The sequence below is a fragment of the Mixophyes fleayi genome, chromosome 3 (assembly GCF_038048845.1).
Source record: "Mixophyes fleayi isolate aMixFle1 chromosome 3, aMixFle1.hap1, whole genome shotgun sequence".
NCBI lineage: Eukaryota > Metazoa > Chordata > Amphibia > Anura > Limnodynastidae > Mixophyes > Mixophyes fleayi.
The window spans coordinates 28,671,364-28,689,458 of NC_134404.1; the positions used below are offsets into that span (position 1 = coordinate 28,671,364).

An 18,095-nucleotide genomic window follows, 5' to 3' on the forward strand; every position below is an offset into this window, starting at 1 on the left:
TGTAGAGACTGACAGAGTGGCTCAGCAGAAGAATAACGGTTTGCAAGGAAAACCAATCTAGCTGCTGCGTGCAAAATAGATTGTAGGGGTTCAAGTCTGACTTTGGGAAGACCAGTAAGGAGGGAATTGCAATAGTCGATGCAGGAGATGATGAGTGCATGAATTAATGTTTTTGCGGTGTCTTGTGTCAGATATGTGCGTATTCTGGAAATGTTCTTTAGGTGTATGTAACATGAATTAGATATAGAGTTGATGTGGGGAATAAACGACAGTTGTGAATCAAGGATTACACCTAGGCAACGAGCTTGCGGGGTGGGATTTATGGTCATGTTATCAACAGAAATAGAAATGTCAGGCAGGAAGCTTCCGGAAGCTGTCAGTTATACTTCGGAATCACAAAATCATTTAAACCGCGAGTCCTTAGATTGGGTTGCACAAATTTAATCTTGAACAAATCAGTTAAAATTAGCCTGGGCCAACAGTGAACGTGAATCATAGAGCCCAATAAGGGAGCCATAGATTATGCTCACTCACTTACAGGGTTAATAGTAAATCCCTGTGACAATATTGGTTACTGAACTAAGACTGAAAATATTCCTCTAAAGAAGTTATCATATTGGTAAGGAAACACGTCAGAAAATCAGTCACTCAGGCTCTCAAAGATAAAATCCAGAATATGATTTATCAATTACCAAAGCAAAAGGACATTTTTAAGCACTTTTTCCAAGCAGCATAATCCCAAATAGGAATCTCCCTCTGCAATACTGGAGCTCTCTGGGACAGACAATGGAACATGTTTATTAAAGAACAGCTCCTGTCAAACTGCTGGTATGCTATCCGGTCGCTGAATGTGGTTAGACCGGACCCCTTAAAGACAGCCCTAACTTACTATTTATCTGCACATGGAAGGTCTTTACATTAGTCCTATGAATGAGTTCCATTTGGCGTATGATAACAACATTGGATAAGAGCTGCATACATATATATATATATATATATATATATATATATATGTATATGTATATTGCTGATTATAGCGGCTGAACATTTAATCACAAACTTTTTTCTACGCTGGGGCACAAATAAGATCCCTCTGGCTTCTGGCTATAGATTTATATGTCCAAACGCTCCAAAATTATTATTTATTATTAACATCTATTCATAGTAAATCTAAGTAGATGGTGCTAAACTTAAATCTCCATCTATAAGCACAGATGTTTCATTGACTATTGCCCATTGTTATATGGTCTTTATAAGAGAGCTAGTAAGAGCGAGTAAGTGATTTTAGCACAGAGAGACAATAACTACCATTAGAGTTTGTTCAGATCATTTGTGGCATCATTATATGTTGGAATATCTGAATATTACAGCAAACTGTGTTTCAGTGTTAAATATTATTTTTATATAATCTTTTATTATGTGTTTATATTAATAAAATACTTTTATTCAGATTCCACTGTGTTGGTATTTCAATATTAAAGTTAGTCAACTACATCACTGTTTACTGTTTTCTCTTTAGTGGCAAATCTATCATTAGAGTCTACTAATAATAGTATCCAGAATAATCTCTGCTTGGTAGACCAGGTATGCCCCATAAGTAGCAAGTCACTGAGTGGCAGGTAGTTACTATAAACCAGCCGACCCTCACACACTGTGCCGCATACCAGAACTGCATTCAAATTGTTTAACTCCATCAGGATATCCACATTCAATGATAGATATACTGAAAGGTACAATGGATGACACAGAGAGTGGATTTTGTAAGAATAGATGCTCACTATGCCTTGCGGACCGAATCCGCATTGTAAACCTACATTGGAAATAGATAATATTGGTAATTTTTTTAGTCAACACTAACATAAATTAGTGTTCTATTCACCTGGACACATAAATAGAATACACAAGATCCCCAACATACGCGGCAACTTGCGTGTAATTGCTACATGCTTTGTCAAGGCTTACATAGTGGGACAAATCAACTCGTAACAACCAATCATCAGGTAACTTGATAATCACGCCCAGGCTATAGGTGTACCTGCCTCTGATATCAACTATTCCCTATAATTTCCATTCATTTATTAGAATGATGTCTAAACTTATGTATACACTTGCCTTGATGTAGCTATATAATGTAGGTGTTACCTATGAAATATGCATATAGGCAATTACATTTTAATTGGCAATAGATTAAATAATGAAAACATAAATAGCTGCATATGAAATATTTAATTACAAAATTAATCCTTTTGGTGATGATTGCATGGAGGTATATAATTATAGTCAGATGTATTAAAGTCAAACCCCCATTTTGACTGTAGAGAGGCATGCCAAGTCTCCCATGTGTGGAAAATGTTGTCCCAATGCAATTAGGTTTACCTGACCCAATTATGCCCTCTACATCCTGCCTGGTCAACCAGGGGTGCCTCCCTTCAACAGGGAAGGATACCTAATATGTTCTAGGGGTTTAACAGTAAGTCAGGCAAAGCTGTTCGCAAAAACAACAGTATTTTTATTGTTAAATAATACACCACAAAATATACATTACTAAACAAAAGCCAGATGGGTTTAACATACACCCTCTCCCTTACCCCTCTAGCCCAGAGGACTACAGTCACGTTTGCTGCTGGAACCTTGAGTTTCCGGCCATTTGGCCCAGTTTTGTCCCCCTCTACCAGTGTGGTAGGAATTTAATACAAAGTCTCCCATCTCCATCAGACCCACCAAGCTATCAGACTCGCTGGGTAATGCGTTGAAGAAGTATGAGTGAATACTAATCCAGCAGAAGTCAAAAACTGCAACGCATTGACTCTCCAACAGAACAACCTCTCCACTCTGTTTTTCCTCCCTGTCGCAGTCTGGGTCCCTTGATAAGTTCATTTGTGGCCTTACAAGTATCACACCTCAGGGATTGGCAGCTGTCATAAGGGGTTGTTATACGACTCCACATGCACATGATCTCCCCAAATCTACCTCTTCAAGGTTATCCGTCTACAAGTGTCAAACAGGTGAGGAGAAAAATCAATACTGGTGCAAGTTGCAGGCATGCACATTGTTGAAAATTTAGGACACGCAATTATGACAAAAAATTATCGCAAATGAAGAGGAAGTATCTACTCTCTACTTATTTTCCTACTCTACTTCGTGTCCTCTTGATCCTATACCCTCACAAATTGGTAGGTCTCTGTCTCCTGTGCTCATTCCAACTTTAACTAAAATCTGTTATCTCTCTCTCTCGCCTGGTATCTTTCTATCACTATTCAAGCATGCAGTGATTACTCCTATTCTGAAAAAACTAAATTCTTACCTAAACTGTCTCTCAAATTACCGACTCATCTCTCAACTCCAATGCCCCTCCGAACTTCTTGAGAAAATTGCCTACACTCGCCTTATACACTTTCTTACAGCAAACAATCTATTGGATTCTCTTCAGTCAGGCTTTCACTCTCAACACTCCACAGAGACTAGGTTGTCAATGATTTGAACACAGCAAAAACTAAAGGCCATTACTCTTTTCTATTTCTTCTGGATCCTTTTGCAGCAATTGACACTATTGAACACTCTTACCACATACAAATGCTACCATCCCTAGATCTTCAAGACACTGTCCTATACTGGTTCTCATCCTTCATATCTAATCACACTTTCTTTGTTAATTTCTCTGGATCCACCTCCGCCCTGCTTTCTTTTTCTGCAGCTAGATTGATTTTCCTTGCAAATTGTTCTTCTTCTGCTGAGTCACTCTGTCAGTCTCTACATTGGTTGTCTGTTTTTCAACGAATCCAATATAAAATGCTTCTAAAAGCATACAAGGCTATCAACAAAATTGCACCATATAGCTCCTAATTTGTCCCAAAATATCTCCCAAATCGACACTTCCATTCTGCACAAGTTCTGCGTCTCTTATCCACTCTCATCACATGACTCCCAGTTACAGGACTTTTTTCGGGCTGCACCCACTCTGTAAAAATCCCTCCCTCACACAATAAGACTTTCCTCTAGTCTTCAAACCTTCAAGCGTTCTCTGAAAACCTACCTCTTCAGGGAAGTTTCTTTGAATTAAAATCTTTAGAGTCATGTGGCTAGAAATTCAGAAGATTTATCAGTCACAGAAGTAATCAAATCATCCATCAAAATATAGTAATCTATCAGATTACACCATTCTTTAAGTGATGGAGGACTGGAACATTTCCATCGAACTGCAATTACAGCCTTTGCGGCAAGGTTTAGATGGTTTAATTATGATTTTTTGGTATTTGCTAATGGGAATTTTAAACAGATTGAGAGGCCAAAAAACCTTAGGACCATAGGAATCTCACAGTTTAAGATAACATTAGTTATTCTGACTACCTCTGTAGAGACAGTTTTATTTGAGGACAGTCCCACCAAATATGCATTTAAATCCCTGGGGCACCAGAAAATCTCCAAAAATCGCCAGAAGTAACTGGGTGTATCCACTGAAGCATACTAGGGTGTCTGTACCAGCAGGATAGAAATGTATACTGTGTCTCCACAACTGATGCACTGATGGAACAAGCATGCGTTATCTGAAAAACTTACCTCCGCTTTTCTAACAATTGAGAACTAGTGGTTAAAAATTCTACATTTGACCAAGAGACCTCTACAATCCTCCAACCTATGCGTTACAATGCCAGACAATGAGAGTTGTTTAGCAAATAAGATATATAATAATAAGATACCCCTTTTGTCTTACCACTAAAATTGCTACTGTTAAACATATTTGGGTAGTAGTAGTTACGTAGTGAAGAAGATATGGGACCATGTTGTAAGTGCATTTCCTGGACTAATGCTATATTATTAACATTATCCGCCCGGAGGTCTCCTGATCTTTTTCCAAGAGTATTTAGCCCTTTAGCATTAATAGAGCCAGTTTGTAATTTTTCCAAAAGGAAATTCATCTGATCTCACGAGGAAGTGCTACTCTTAGCCCGAATACCCCTATTTGTTTCATATAAACGGTGAACAGTCCACCTAGGGTAGGGTTGGGTTGGGTCTGATGTGGCAGGTGGAAAGGAGAAGAAAGGAGAAAACAAAAATGAATCAAGTTACCACTTTCAGGACACATATTGACAAAAAACTGTGCCCAGAAATATATATATTTTGATATACAAACGGTGGGGGTCACTGGAGGACAATAACATTTAACATTAAAAAAATAATTAAATCAATAGGTAACAGCTATGGTAACAATACAAGTCTAAAAGAATAGTCATCTAATGAAAAGCTAAATATTGCAAAATGAAAACTTCAGAGAAAACATACAAAATACAGAGAGCAAGAAACAAGTCCACTATAAGGACAAATGATCTCAGCAAAAAAAAATGAGCAGACATATCTCATATCCCTGACCTACCAGACCTACCTTAGAAATCTAAACAGAGCAACAGTCAAAAAGGTAACAGGGAAGTGTTATCAGAACGGTCTCACCCATGTGTAAGAAAATGTCATATCTCACAGTGTCCCAGTGAAAAACAACAGTCATGGAATCTCAACGGAGGCAATAACAATTGAAGAGATATCTTTGTGAACATTAGCAAAATAATACCAATGATGGAGAGATATGATCAAGAATCCCATGGAGGACAGGGGCTTCTCTCCCTACTGATTCTCCCTCTGGATGTTGTTGGATGTTGATTTGTATGCCTTTGTTTCTCTTCTGTCAAAAGAGGCAGAGTCTCCAGGTAAATTAGTCGGTTTCTGATTAAATTAACCCGTGAGTGTGTGATAGGGAATATAGACTATAAGTTCGTTGGGGCAGGCACTGATGTCATTGATTACATATTTTCTGTAAAGCGCTACAGAATATGTATGCGCTATGTAAATAATTGTTAATAAATAAAGGGTAAGGATTAAAATAATGAGGTTATTATTCATTTTTGAGCTTACATGTGTCCTAGTTCATCAAAGAAATATTAGAATCATTGTAGTTAAGAAACTTGCATGAAAGAAGAGATTTTTCTCTGTAAGACAATGGTCCTCTTGACTTCCTAGGACATTTGGAGGCCATATCAGGAATGTATTCATATATAACCAGTTATATGCGTAGACCTCCAGGCCCAAAGCATGTGTTACTGTTTTGTTTACATATGTTATTGTTGCAGCAATATTTATCTTTATGTAACACTCCCTCTGGCATTGTTATTCACACCTCCCAGTGACTGAATATGTGGCCCTGATATTAGTACACAGAGACTGGTAGAAGCTGATCTGAAATTGTGTAACAGCCAGGGTCCTAGATGGAGGGTAGGAGGTCCCACAATACCCCAGCAATCTGGAGAGTATTTCCATGGCCTGCTGGGAAAAGTACATCATGACAGAGAAAATATGAGTGGAATGGGACAGATATGAGGACAAAATTACCTCAGAATGTGGTTGTATGATGGAGAGACACAGTATCAGAGTGAGTTAGCCCAAAGACATTCATCTTGGATCAAAAAGGCAGCAATCATGTGGGTAATCACCCTTAATACATTGGGGTCAGTGGATCTGAGAGAACTTTAGCGGGTAGGTGGAGTGATGAGTGAAACATTGCTGAGAGAGACAGGTGTGCGCTTAGGCACCATGTTAACTGTGACTGTCCTATACACAAATATTCTTGTTACCTTTTTAAGAACTGTCCACTGAATGCTCATATTCTCTATCAGTTTCCAAAGAATTGATGCCAATTCTAAAGTCATATGGGTACAAGAGTCAGGAACCCACCTTTTACTATTTGGGGAAACGTATTAGCTAAAGGCAAACCTGTTAATATTTTGGAATGGGGATTCTATATATTATTTTAACTACTGAAACAAAAGTTATTATGTTTTCATTGCCCTCATTTTGAACAGTGAACGTCAACAAAACAACTATCTTTTTCTGTCCTGATCACTTTCACAACTTCCAAAGTAGCATCCTCAATTTCTATGTCTAAATCATCATCATTGCTACTCATTCTCATATTTCCAAATGGTTGAAAGATTTTGGAAGGAGGCTGCTCTATAATTACAGTGTCAGTATGTGAAATATCAGACTCACACAGAGAACTCCTACTTACCCTCAGTCTCTCCTTTGTGTCAGATCATACTGCAACAAAAATGTGCACTATATTTGGACAGTATTACCCTGGTACTCAATGGCCAGGGGTACCAGTGGTGGCCAGTACTCTAGGATCAGTGGCCTCATCATTTTATCATTCACCTCCAAGAGAACAGGCCAATGCATATTAGGCAGGACTGTTAAGGGAGTATTTTTCTCCCATCTATTTAAATGTTTTTGGCTCCTTACAAGTGAGATAGTTCAAACAGTATGTGGTTTAAGCCAACTCTCCTGGCACAGCCACTTTTTTTGTTGCTGTTGTTTTACTATTAAGGGGTAGTTGTGTTCCAGTTTGTGGATGACATGGCTACATTTCTGGTGGATCCAAATCCATCTTTGTTGACAGTGCTACAGGTCATTGTCGGATGTCACAGGTTGTGCAGAAATGAAATAACCCTTATCCCCTAGACACTGTATCTCAGTTCTCACACTAATAGTGGTTGAGTTACTATACTTTTTTAACCCTGGTCCCCTCATCACAGACTTGATAGAAAATGTGTTGTAGTTAATGCCCGCTCAAAAGGGGCAAATGTATTACATGTATTCAGTTATGTTTCAAATGTGCCTTCATTATGTACAGTCATTGCCAAAAGTTTTGCGAAAAACACAAATATTATTTTTTATAAAGTCTGCTGCTACAGTTTTTATGATGGCAATTTGCATATACTCCAGAATGTCATGAAGAGTGATCAGATGAATTGCAATTAATTTCAATCTCCCTCTTTGCTATGACAATGCACTTTATCCCAAAAACAACATTTCCACTGCATTTCAGCCCTGCCACAAAAAAACCAGTTGATATTAGGTCAGTGATTCTCTCGTTAACACAGGTGAGAGTGTTGACGAGGATAAGGCTGGAGATCACTCTGTCATGCTGATTGAGTTAGAATAACAGACTGGAAGCTTTAAAAGGGGGGTGGTGCCTGAAATCATTGCTGTTCCTCTGTTAACCATGGTTAGCTGCAAGGAAACAAGTGCAGTCATCATTGCTTTGCACAAAAAGGGCTTTACAGGCAAGAATATTGCTGCTAGTAAGATTGCACCTAAATCAACCATTTATCGGATCATCAAGAACTGCAAGGAGAGAGTTTCAATAGTTGTGAAGAATTCTTCAGAACACCAAATAACGTACAGCAAGCACCAGGACTGTCTCCTAAAGATGATTCAGCTGTTGGATCGGGGCACCACCAGTGTAGATCTTGCTCAGGAATTGCAGCAGTCAGGTGTGAGTGCAACTGCTCGCACAGTGAGGCGAAGACTTTGGAGGATGGCCTGGTGTCAAAAAGGTCAGCAAAGAAGCCACTCTTCGTTTCAGGAAAAACATCAGGGACAGACTGATATTCTGCAAATGGTACAGGGACTGGGGCTCAGAGATCAAAACATCGAACTTTTGGATCCATGGCTAGGAAATCAGTAATCAACTTGACGCATGCGTGACTACTGAGCTCTGTAAACAAAAGCAAATCTGCACAATAAACGATTTCCAGTGTAAAGGACATTGTCCACTTAGCAATCCGTATAATTAAATAAGCAGCTCTTTCCCAGCAACTGTAGGGTTAAAAAACTTGCAATTCTCACATCAGCAACCATTTTAGGCAGTTTCACAATAGAATCAATCTTCAAATGCAATATAGACAAACTCTTGTGGTAAATGATTGCTCTCTGTGTCCCAGTCAGCTTGCATATAACTTTAAATACAACAGATTTGGCTAGAACAAGCTCTTCTTTTAGACAGTGCTATAATACCTCTCAATAGCAATATTGCAGTCCTGGTCAGAGATTTTAATAACATAGTTTGATGTCTCACTTAAATAACTTAAACATAGCAAAGCAAAAGAAACTTATCTGTCTTCATATGAGTCCTGCTGACATCTCATGGGCAGTTTCAAGTTAGGTCTTTTCCTATAGGACAAAGGTGCTTCTGCCCCCAAAACGTTGTGCTGTTTAGTTCTTTTATGTATTTCCATCAATAAACATACCCCTTGTGGGGATAGATTACTAATACCTGTGTGTGGCCTTTGATGATTTTTTCATGCAGATTTAGAGTTTTTTTGGGGGGAAGAACCTATTCTTGGCTATCACCAGTCACACAAAGAGTTAATTATCGGTGTTCTTTCTTTCTGTGATAACTAGAGTTCAGAGCATGACAAAAAACATTGACATCAGTCAACAGCTTAAAAGTATAATATTAGCAGGACCCAGAGAATGAGGCTGGGGAATTGTAACTTGCTGAGGTCAGAAAGTGCTTTTTATTTTACATTAGTTATGGATCTGCATATAAAACTGAATACTGATCTAAGTCTACATATTAAAATGAGCACCATATATGGTGTTAAATTTGGTATCAGGCATAGCTCTGCATATTACACTTGTCACTAGGTAAGGTTTGGCATATTAGACATCGCACAGGATATGGCTCAATTTGATATACTTGACACAAGATATAGCTGAATGTTGTGTATATGACACAAGGCATAGCTCTGCAGGACATACTTTGTGCTAGATTTGTTTAGTTTGGTATACCTGACACCAGATATGGCACATCACATGATACTTGGCAACAGATTTAGCTCAACATATAACAGTTTCTAACTATGCATTTTGGATGTATTTTTAAAGACCTGCTCACACAATATGGGGAAGTTGCAGGTATGAACCATAGCAGTAACTGCTGATCACATTTTAATGCAATAATATCTTTCTTTATTCAAGTCTTCTTCCCTTGTCTCAGCTTTCACCCCCATTCCCCAGTCGAAACTGCCCTGTTTGTGTCTTCCCCTTATAATGTTAGCTTTCACAAGCACGGCCCTACTTCATAATGGTCATTACCATCACTCTCACTCAGTGTCCCATAAATAATTAGATCTGCATATTATCTGTATTTTATTTGTTTATACAGTAAGTTTGGTCTTTGTGTTTTGTTTTTCATGTATCGTGCAATGTTTTATGGATCATTGCGTTCTGTATATGTCATTTATGGTGCTGCAGACTTGTTGTGGCACCTTATAAATAAAAATTAATAAATAGATCTCCTCTCAAACTGCAGTAACAAATAAAATAAATCTATGGGGGTGTATTATATGGTTAGTTGTGCAGTGGGGTCTATATAATATAGTTGGCAATGTGAAACTGCACTTAGCTGCAGTTCACCATACAGTGGGATCACCAAGATTTCTCTCCACAGTACCATTTTGTCTAAAATTGGCCTTGACCATAACTGCTGTAATGGCTTCTAAATGTCCACTGACTGATAGCCAAACAGAAGCAGGCAGAGACCAACCTAAAGCCACTTTGGGCCTGAGTCAGGTCCGAAAACAACTTGCGTTTAAAAAAAACACATAGGAAAAAAAACCACGGAACTTGTGCTTAGTTTCGTTTGTATTCAAATCCAAGCATATCCCAAGATACATTTTGTTTTGTAATGTTTAAACGGAGTACGCTCCGGGTAAACATTACTTGCCGTACATAGACACACAAACTACTACAGTATATGCACATTCCTAAGTACAGTAAAAAGTCTCATCAGAACATACAAAAAATTTGTAATAATAAAAAATAGAACTCAACAGTATTTTAATTTTAAGAATTTTCTTTTTAATTTTGTAATGTTTTTGTTTTATATTAAATTCATAAATAAAGATGCTTGGAATGCGTAATCTACATATAATGTTTTACTATAGTTTGACTTACTTGGATATAGATGTTCTGTGCACAAATACTTGTACATTTTAATTTAAAGACTATGCCATGTCAGTCATCACTAGCAGTCGGCATTTACACCTGCTCTGTAGTAGGTGCAAAGGCTACAGCTGATAGTAAGCATACCTACAAGAAACTCATGACATTAACCAGTCACATCTGCTTGTGAATGCCCTTACTGTACATGGGTTAAGTTAGTCCACTTCTTCCCTTCCCCATTCCGCCTCTCAAGTCGCAGGCAGTTATACATGTTATTTGCATTCGGACATAAATTGCATAAAATTGTGTTAGCGCAAGGTCCATTCTGAGCATGCACACAGCTATGTCATGCATCATAGAATGTGCAAATACGCCACATAAATTGACTTACGTTCCTTACTGAAATCAAAGTATGTTCCCTTTTATGATTCATTTGATTATTTTTTCTCTTTTTATCATTTTAGTTTCTTTTGGGGAGAAAATGTCCACTTGTCACTTTTACTTTTCACTTTACTGCAGTTGCTCCTTAGTTTACACCACATAAAACTGACTTTATATCACTTGGAAAGTCAAAGTCTGTTTTTGCTAAAGATTTCATCTTTTTCAATTGTCAAATAAAGTAGGTCATTTTAGGGACATTCAAAGTGAATAGAAATGAAAATGGGATTTGATACTTACATAAAATCAATTTTTCCTAATCCATGGGGGACTATGAAGTCACAATGGGAATGTCCCAAAGCTGTCAATAAGGGAGCATATATTTCTTATTAATATACGGAACCTTGAGACCAAAGAAGCATCTCTGGACGCAATATTGTCAAACCTATAAAATTTGGTAAAACTGCACTGGCGACTACATGGCAGCCCTGCACAGCTGCAGCAGTAGCACATAATCATGCCACCCAGAAAGTACCCCCTAAGCAGGTAAAATGAGCAGTCACGGACCCTGGAACAGGTTGACCCGCATTGGTATAAGCCTAATGGATCACAGATTTAATCCACCTGGCGATAGTTAGTTTAATGGAAAGCCAACCTATCTTGTGCACCATACAGAGCAAGATCATCCAAATGGCATATCTCTTTTGTTCTCTGAGTAAAAATCTAAAAATCTGCAAGGCGCGTACTGAGTCTAGACCGTCTGACGAGATATCTACGGTCTTGGCACTATCCTGGTGGAAAACAAGAACCACAATTTCTGCTTCAGGTGTAACCTGAAGCCTTCATTTTTTTGGAATGTAGGTATCATTCTGAGCACTGCTCTATCTGCAAGAAAAGGCCCTCAATTTTTAGACCTTAAGAGCTGTAGAGAACACCAGGAGGACAATTTTAAGGACAATTTTTTTAAATCCACAGATTGGAAGGGCTCAAAGGGTGGCTATTGTAATACCCTGTGCAAAAAGTTAAGGTCCAAAGGAACTTCCGATTGGAGATAGCAAGCCTGTACATGCAGCATTGGACCCCAGGTAAGGGTGCCAGTTTTCTATGGAAGAAAATGGATAAAGCTGACACTTGGACCTGTAAGGTCCTGATTTTAAGGCTCTAATAAAAACATCCTGTGAAAAGGTGAGAAGTCAAGACAGTCTACAAACAAATGGTGGGAACCCCTTCTGTTTGCAGTGGGAAATGTAAGCATTCCATATTCTATGGTAGTTCCTGGTGAGGACTGGTTTCCGTGAGCACCCAGAATGGTCACGCTTTTTGAGAGACCCTTAGCTTTTAGGATAGTGGCCTCAAAGACCACCCCGTTAAAGCTAGACTTGCTAATTGCCGGAAGAGAGTATATTTTGATACAACAGAAGTTTACACAGAGGAGCATCCCTCATGCTAATGAGACCAGAGCATCAGGACCTCCTGGGCCAGTCCAGGGCCACGAGGATAGTGTGGAATCCTCCTTTTGTCTTTTTTAAGACCCTCAGGAGCATGGCCACAGGAGGGAAGAGGTAGACTAGTAGGAAGACCCAAGGAACCACCATAACATCTAAAGACAATGCCCCAAAGTCTCTGGACCTGGCACTGTACTCCATTACCTTGTGGTTCAGTTAAGATGCCATCAGGTTGACTGTTCCCACCAATTCACAAGCTTTTGTAACACTGCTAGGTGGAGTGACAATTCCACTGGATGGATGTCATGTTGGCTGAGACAGTCTGTCACTTTCCCAATTGTCCACCCTATGGATAAAAACAGTCCTGAGGGTTTGAAGAGGTCTTTCGGCCCATCGTATAATTCAAACCATCTCCCTCATAGCCTTGGGCTTCTATTGCCACGTTGGTGGCTCATATATGCCACTTCTGTGGCATTGTCTGATTGGGCATGGCCCTGGCCAGTAACATTAATACTGCCCTCGGATCAAGAACTTGAACACCTAGCATTCACCAACCCTGGAAATGCTGTTGGAGGACAACTGCCCCAAACCCATAGGCTGGCATCTGTGGTAAAGGATCAAATTCCAATTGGTGAATAGATGTCCAATGGTGAGTTTTGTGGTGGCTAAAGAGAAGCAAAGACTGGCAATTCTGTGGGACAAAGCGTTGATCTGAGAGGTCAGCTGTAAGTGGGACATGTTACATGTCGAGATGACTGGAATTCCCTTGAGTGGAAGTGGATGAATTGAACAGAGAAGTGTTTACCCACGGTGGTGTCCAGAGTCTTCTTTATTGTGTGTCTGTGTAGATTCTTCCTGGATTGCAGTTTCTGCTTGGTGTCTCCAATGTAAATTCCCTCAGGGCACCTTGTACAATGTATCATGTACACCACATTGGAGGATGTACATGAGAATGTGTCAGTTTTAACCCTAATTGTATAGTCTTGTTGTGTGTTGGGTATGTGGACTGTGTTTGTTGGTAGGACATTGGTGCAGGTTTTGCATTTTTTTGTTTTTGCAAGGGACTCTGGACACCCCCATGGGTAAATACTTCTCTGGACCAGGACACAGTATGACAGATTTAAAAGTCCTAATACTGAAAAGTCTTTTTAAAAATGACATGGAGAGAAAAATATGGGATTTCAAGCTGAAAAAGACATTTTAGTCATTGACTTAAGGACTCAATCTAACACCTGGATTTATGACCCACTTCATGGACACACTGCACACCCCACAGCAGAGGGACTCCAGACCTCTGAACTCGTAGGACTTTTACTCTTCCATTCAAAATGAAAACCTTCTTTTTATTACTTTAGCTTATCTTAATGATGTATTCCCGCCCCTGTACAAATTTGTTGATATAACAGCCCTTAAATGTTGTGCCTTTTTCTCAGTCATTCATTTTCAAACTTGCCTGATGAAGGGGCCTCTGTGCTCTGAAAGCTAACATATAAAATATTTTTTTTTGGTTAGACAATAAAGGTATCACTCCTATAATACTTATGCCTTTTTTGACACAAAAGTGTTCAACATCACAAAGATTTTTCTGGCTAACACGGTACTGCAATAATAATAAAAACATATTTTTCGGTACACACTCAGAGTATTAAGAATTTATCTCCAGGTAGCGATACGGTTTACTGACTGGAAGTATTAGTACAGCAGATGGCATACAGAAGGCAAACCAGGAAATATGCAAATGGCCGAGAGCAGGCAGCAAGCAAGGATGACAAAGACAAGCCAAAAGGTTAAGAGGGGAGCATGTAAGGATAGTACAGAAAAAATTCAAGGGTCAAGACAAGAAGCAGACAGAGAAAAATCAGGGATAGGCAAAATGTCAGGCAACAGGTAGTCAATGGGTATGGAAACAGCAATAGCAGGCTACACCAGGTTCAGGCACAATGATATAGCTGGCAGACAGGCTCAGCTCTCTCTACTATTTAAATGAATGAGTCCCAATGAAAATGTTCCTTAGGAGCTAGGCCCCGTGCAATCTAAGTGGTAATTGGGATCATGTGACCGCCCATCATAAGCACAGCGGCCCGGCGGGCTGTCTACTAGCCAAAGTTGAAATGGAAGTGAACGAACACTGGAAGAATCAGTATGAACTGTAGTGAGACGGCTCATAACACACCTTTTTATTTTACTATCAGGAAAGGGAAATGCAGTGTAATGGAAATGTCCTAGTTCCTCAACATTTGCATTCTGGCAGCAGCTTTCAGCTCTGTACTACCATTGTACAGATCTATCTACATTAACCAGGATTGTCTCTATTGCTCTTTAAGAGCTTATTTTAGTTTGTTATTTTGTGTTCTTAGTTTATGTTCTTTGTAAAAACATGATTTCCTTATGTCCTTAAAAATAATAATTAATTTAAAATAAAGCACTTTTTCTTTAATTTACAATAAATGTTCACTAATTTCAGGAACTTTAACATTACTATCTAAAATTGTATTACTATAATAATATTAAAGATAATTTACTTTCAAAGCTTTAATTGAAAGATTTTCACTTCAGTGCTGAGTAATTGAATTGTTACACCTGTAGTACTGTTTAAGGTATCGCTATCCACAATTTAACATCATAAATTTAAACAGCTGGATAATCAGATAAGTAAATTCAGTGTACTGACAGAGTTGCTCTGAATATATCTCTGCACCACAACTTGTCAAACTCTAAAACAATTAAAGGAGACAGTGAGACATTGTAGTGTAAAAGCATAATGTACAAACATTTTATGTATTTAACAGAAAGAATAAATATGTACTCCCAATACAGTGACTCAAATCCTAAATGCATAAATTGTACAAGGATCAAATAATGTTAATCACCACCAGCAGACCTGACATTAGTGCCCGCTTATGTAGAGAACTAAAATCACTATATATTTTTTTATGTAAGAAGCCTTTATTCTTTTTTTTTTTTTTCTGATGAATAATGAATATCTTGCTTTTCAAATTTATATAAAAAATCTTGTATATTTTATTGCCCAATAATTATATATGTACAAAAAATAATACATAATAAGTAATTTAGTGCACAAAGTAGGCAATTAAAATCTTTCCCAGTTGACTCGTTTTGTTGATACAGTACAAAACAATTATGACATATCTTATAATATAACTTGGCTGAAAACAAGTCTAGCTGCGAGGTATGGCACAAATGTCATGAGGTAATGGTGCATTAGTGATCCCTAATGCAGAGTTGAGGTCCAGTTTAGCTCCAGGTGGAGCCTGGAATGTGAAGTTCTGTAGCAGGGTCGTGAAGAACACAAACAGCTCCGTTTTGGCTAGGTTCTCTCCAGCACAACTTCTTTTACCTAGTTAAAACATAAATAAAATATATGGAAACCAGCCAAGTGCTAGCGTATGTCAATAAAATGCAACATCCAATACATTTTTAATAAATAATTAATCAATAATGCAGAACAGGTTATAAAATAAAACACTTGATTTATTTTTTTCCAGTGGGGACGAACTAATCGAAGCTTGGTGCCTTTGAGTGTCTTATTTTTTGCCATTTGGATAGAGGATGATGAGCATATGAGATACACAATTAATGACCGTGTCTAGCTATATTAATGCCAACTGCTATGAGGTTTATTGGCGTGTGAGCTGCGTTGAATGGTGATGGAGCACAAGAAATAATTATTTTCTTGTTCATATCTGCTCCATTTAGCTCCTTCTCACATGAAAAGACACCGGTGTGGACACAGGTTACAAGCTGTACGTGAAAAGCCTACAATGACAGAAAACTTTTCTCTACATTTTCTTTTAGAAAGTGTGATATGTGTACTATAAAAAGTAAATAATCTGCTCTTCCATTCATTGCTCTTAGTTATTATTGATCTTGTTTAGTAATTTAAAATCTAGAATGTTTTTATAGTATTTTATAAGAGAAGGAAGACCTATACAGCAGGCATTACAGTGGTTTAATGACAAACGTCTATCACTGTGATTTGGTCAGAGCAACATACATTGATTGGAAATATACTTGTCTGTTTAAACACATATCATAATTTGACACAAGTCCAAATATAAAGCAGATTGACCAGCAGTCATAGTATCAGAATTTTGGAGCTGGCATATTATATGGAATTCAATTTCTGAACTTTTTTCCTTACGTGAAAGGGAGTGATTTCCCCCTTTGTGATAAATGTATTAAAGTTTAAAGTTAGAATATTTAACTCTTATAATGCACTGAATAAAGCATTATCAAATGGTAGTGTTGCTTTCTCTTGACACTTCCTACTTCCAATCACCTTTGTTCATTCTAATAATTCTGCCCTCATCCAAGATGCCCAGTGCTGCATCACGGATCATCTGTGATTATTATGTTTCCTGTTATTTGTCTAGGCCTATAAATCGCCATGTCCTGTTGTGCATAATGCTTGAGTATTGTGGTTTTCTCCTTCCCTGTACTCCAGTGTAATTTCTAATTGATTAACAATTATGTCTAGGAAAACTGGCTTATGAGTAACTTCTCTCAACCTGCATTCTTGTGTATGAGACCTGACTTACATTTAACATCACTTTATATATATTTCTGAACTAGTTTGCCTCTGTTTCCTCTCTGGCTGTCATATTCCTACCTTAATCTAGTGTTCGTAATACAATTAAAGAGCAACAGTCTATGCACAGTATATGTAGTCAATTTTATGGGCTAACCAGTATACTTGAAACCACAGGCTTTCATGTCACTATGTCGTAGTGATAGTATTACGTTTTTAAATCTAGTGCCTGAGAAACATCACTGGTTCCTAATGAATCGACAAAGTGCGCTCTCATGAATTTGGTTCATCTCACAAAATGGCTGCATCCACTGTGTGTAGGCAACAAGTGAACTTTTATTGGGTATTGTCACGAGTCACGCGCTACTCGCCACGACTCAGCTGTTTTCTCTTCTGGCAGCATCTAGGATGTTCCTCTGCCAACCATGACTTCACTTCTGGTCAATGCTCCCAGGGTGACTGGTACACTCCTGTCAGTTTGCCGCGTTCTAGCAATCTATCAGATAGGGCGAATACGCAGGGCATAATTAATTACCAGCCTCATGTGGCTAACTATGGGGCTCATTTCTGGCTCTTTGTCACTGGCTACCAGTACTATTTAGGCTCGGAGTGCTTAGCCTTCCTGCCAGTTATAGCGCCTGTCCACCACACAGCTCTAGGTTTCCTGTTTAAACTCTGTCCGAAAATCTGACTGATCTTTGTTCTGAACTTTGGTTTGTTCTGGAGAGTCCAGCAAAAACCAAAGGTCACACACAAAGGTCACAACCACTTGTTTGCTGATTGCCCCTGACCTCTGCCTGTCTATTGGATTCCCCTTGCCTGTAACTTGCCCTGACCTTTGCCCTGTCCCTCATTAACCTGTCTGCTTCAGACCCACATCCCTTGTAGAGTTCCTGGTTATTGTCTCCTGTATTCTGGTTACTCCTCCTGCAGTGTCTGCGCATAAACCT

At 38.6% G+C, this 18,095-nt stretch overlaps 1 pseudogene; it reads right to left on the bottom strand.

Annotated features, from left to right (window-relative positions):
* The window catches only part of LOC142143095 (uncharacterized), an 88,373-nt pseudogene that overhangs the window by 44,544 nt on the left and 25,734 nt on the right, over positions 1-18,095 (bottom strand).